Here is a 4,885-nt window from a genome sequence, read left to right on the forward strand (position 1 = left end):
CAACCGACAATACAACAAAAGACTCATCTCTGGATATTATTGCTTTCGCATGTTGTCCCCTGATGCTGTATGTACGTGTGTGTGTGTGTGTGTGTGTGTGTGTGTGTGTGTGTGTGTGTGTGTGTGTGTGTGTGTGTGTGCGTCAGTCTGTGTGTGTCGTGTGTGTGACAAAGAGAAAAAGAAAGAAAGAAAGGGAGAGATAAAGAAAGAGAGACAAATACACACATGCAAAAACAAGGCAATTTATTCCTGAAATAAGTTCCGTCTTAAAAATGATTTAATTTAAATTTGGAAAAAGGAGAGTTTTGTTTTGTTTCTTAATACAAACACATACACACATACGCATGCAAACAAACACACACGCACACACACATACATACACTAATTTAAAATTGTTTTACTTGCATTTAGTTGCCATGGAAGTTACATTTATGGAAATGTCGGTATGTTTGTTTGCAGATGCATGAATGTGTTGATGTATGTGAATTCGGATGTTTGTATATGTGTATGTATGTATGTGTGTATGTATGTGTCTGGTTTTGTATCATTGCAAACGTCATCAACATCACTATCATCATCACCATCATCATCATAAATGAATGAATGAATGAATGAATGAATGAATGAATGAATGAATGAATGGTTGAATAAAACATCGTTTATAAAGTGTTTGAACAAACTTACACGAGAGAGTGACAGAGAGTGAGAGAGAGAGAGAGAGAGAGAGAGGGAGACAGAAAGAGATCTATACATTAGCATGACATCCTTATCTAATGACCTAGACATCATTGTCATCATCGTAGTCGTCTTCATCATCATCATCGTAAGTCGTCTTCATCATCATCATCGTCATCATCATCATTTAATTATTATTATTGTTATTATTATTATAATTGTGGACGATGTAGTACTAGTAGTAGTAGTAGTAGTAGTAGTAGTAGTAGTAGTAGTAGCAGTAATAGTAGTAGTAGTAGTAGTAGTAGCAGTAATAGTAGTAGTAGTAGTAGTAGTAGTAGCAGTAAATGCATATAATGTTGGCGTGATTTGTGTAGTTCAGAAAAGTGTTGATGAAAAGATTATCATGTCAGAAAACAGGGCACAAAATCGCTTTTTTTTATACATTCATTTATTCATTCGTTCATTCATTCATTCATTCATTTATTTATTTATTCACTCAGTCTTTCATTTTTTCATTCGTTAATTCATTCATTCATTCACTTGTTCATTCCCTCTTTCGTTCATCATTCTTTTAAAACTTTCTTTAATTGCCATAAATTTATGTATCTATCTATCTATCTACCTACCGATCGATTTATCAATCTATCTATATATCATTCCATCATTCTCTTGTTTCATTCATTCGTTCGTTCGTTCGTTCGTTCGTTCGCACGTTCGCACGTTCCTTCATTCTTTCGTTCATCCACTTATATATGTAATGTATGTGTATGTATAAAATGCAATTTATCTCAAATCAAGGTAATGGAAAAATAAAAAAAAAGTCAAAAAAAGACGAAAAAAACAAAAAAAGATCATAAATAAATTAAAATTGACGTCATGAGATCTCGAAAGGACCGAACTGAATGGAAAAAAAGTGATGGGCGATCTATAAATTAGATCAGTGAGACATTTTCAATTATAATTAAGATTATATATATATATATATATATATATATATATAGTAATTATTATTTTATTTTATGTAGTTATAATTATAACAGTAACAAACATTATTATCATCATCGTCATCATCATGACTCTTACCATCATCATCATCACCATCATTATCGCCATCATCATCACCATCATCACTACTACCATAATCATCATCGTCGTCGTCATTATCATCACTACTACCATCATCATCATCGTCATCATCATCATCATCATTACTACCATCATCATCATCATCATTACTACCATCATCATCATCATCATTACTACCATCATCATCACCATCAACATCATCATCATCATTATCATCAGAAAAAAAATGGCGGAAAAAAATGGTAAAACGCAAAGGTTAGAGAGCATTGATATGCAAATGAAAAGATCGTAAGAAATGAATGGCACCCGAGATCCATTTGATCATGATGATGATGATGATGATAGTGATGATGGTGATGTTGGTGATGGTGATGATGATGACGATGATGATGACGATGATAATGATGATGATGACGACGAGGCTGGTAGTAGCGATAATAGGGGTAGAGTTAGCAGTAACGATAAACGTTATGACGTCTTAACAAAGAAAAATTAACATTTCGTATTTGCATAGATTAAAAATTTTTTTCTGATTTTCAGAAAGGTTTTTTTTATGTCTTTCATGTTAAACCAACGATAGAAATTGAATTATTCATTTCATTTCCATTTGTTTCTTCATTCATTCATCTATCCACTCACTCATTCATTCAATTATTCATTCATTCATTCATTCCTTCATTCATTCATTCATTCATTCCTTTCTTCATTCATTCATTTTCAAAGTTTAGATGCTAAGATTAGTATGATATTTATATACGGAAAAAAATTTTCAAAGCAAAAAATCTTTTTTATTTTCATATCTTTGCTGGTTTTCCATAGAGAGAAAGAATGTCGATAATGTTTTTCCATACTCTTTGTTTTTTGTTTCGTATTCTTTTAGAAGTTTATTTATGTTTTTGTTGTTGTTGCTGCTGCTGTTGTTTGTTGTTGTTGCTGCTGCTGTTGTTTGTTGATGTTGCGATATTTTCATACATACATTGTACATACAAACAATCAAACTCACACTCATACGCACATTCACACATACAAAAGTGCATACAAATAAACATACATACATTTTTTAAGAAACACAAACATGCCCACTTGCACAGATATACAAACATACAATTCATACAAACATACAAATGAACAAACAAACAAGATACATTCAAAACAATAAACTTAAGCATTAAAATCATTAAGACAGACCATATGAATACAAAACTCCAAACACACAGACATACATTCGTACCTAAACATAGTTATAACATCTCTAAATCTGAGCGAATGATTGAGTGAGCGAACAATTAAATAAATAAATGAATTAGATTAAAATAAAAATTTGACAAGCAATAAAATTCCAGACACAAAAACTCATCCAAATGATAAGTGTGTCATCAATGCATGTTAGCCTGCGTGCATGTATGCATGTATGCATGCATGTATGTATGAATCATGTTTGTATGCTTTCCCATTTATGTTTGTATTAGGTTTGTATCATGTTTGTAACATTTTCGTATCATGTTTGTATGTTTGTATCACATTTGTAGCAGGTCTTTATCATGTATGTGAGTTTGTAACAAGTTTGTATTATGTTTGTACGTTTGTATCATGTTTGTATCAGATTTGTATCAGGTTTGTATCAGGTTTGTATCAGGTTTGTATCAGGTTTGTTTGTTTTTTTAATGCACGCGTACTGCGTGCGCGCACCAAACAAAAACAAACGCGCAACTTGAAATAGGGGCATAAAAAGTTGCCGACCTACTGCTATCAGAAAATCATTTTCTAAACTTCAATCTAATCTTAGCCCAAAGCCTAGTCCTATCAAGTTATTATCAAACCAAATAATGACGATGATAAAAAACAACTCAATCTAATCACTTTTTTTCACACAACCTTTCCCATAAATTTCTTTTTTGTTTTTTTTTTTTTTTTTAGTTTTTTGAGCTCATTTTTCTCTCGGCGATAATGTTTTTAGCTTCTTCATCATCTGACGCATACAAATCAGTTGTACGCATCTCTCTCTCTCTCTCTCTCTCCCTCTTTTTCTCTTGAATTTGTTTATTTTTCTTTTTTGTAGATTTTTTCTTTCACCGACCACGTGTTTTTATAATTTTTGGAAGACAATTTTTTTTTCAAGTGCTGGAGTACAAATTTGTCTGTTGTTAGTTCTTTTGCAATATAAGTATGTGTGTTTGTATGTATATCTGTGTGTGTGAGATGTGTGCGTGTGTGTGTTTATGTGATTTTTGATTAATAGATATGGCAGCTCTTTTTTTATCTTTCCATTTATTCATTTAGAAGATAACTGTCATTCATTATTCAATAATCCATTTTTTGATCGTTTAATCATTCATTCACTCATTCATTTATTCATTCGTTTGTTCATTCATTCATTCACTCATTCATTCATTCACTCATTCATTCATTCACTCATTCATTCATTCACTCATTCATTCATTCACTCATTCATTCATTCACTCATTCATTCATTCACTCATTTATTTTCAATCAATCAACCGATTTTTGTCTTACAACATTACAAGTCGTAATAACTTAACTACAATTATATGACAAACAAAGTTAAAAATAATAATAATAATTATAATAATAATAATAATAACAGTTATTAGTATTATCATTACTATTATTATTAAAATATTCAAACGTGTCTAACCGGGTCTATTAGTACCTCTTCAGCTTGGCAGTCGAGAAGAAAATAATAAGTTGACTGTAGAAAAATAGGGATATTATTTGTTATAATTGCTATTATTTATTTTTATTATTATTATTATTACTATTGTTAATTATTATTTTATTTCATAATTATTGTTTTTTAAATCGAAAATATTTTTCTGTTTTTTTTCTGCAAAATTAGTCTAGACCTCGATGGCAAAACTTGTTTGTGCATAAACGCTTGTTTATATACATACATACATACATACATACATACATACATACATACATACATACATACATACATACATACATACATACATACATACATACATACATACATACATACATACATACATACATACATACATACATACATACATACATACATACATACATACATACATACATACATACATACATACATACATACATACATACATACATACATACATACATACATACA

This window comes from Helobdella robusta, assembly GCF_000326865.2.
Source record: "Helobdella robusta unplaced genomic scaffold HELROscaffold_14, whole genome shotgun sequence".
NCBI lineage: Eukaryota > Metazoa > Annelida > Clitellata > Rhynchobdellida > Glossiphoniidae > Helobdella > Helobdella robusta.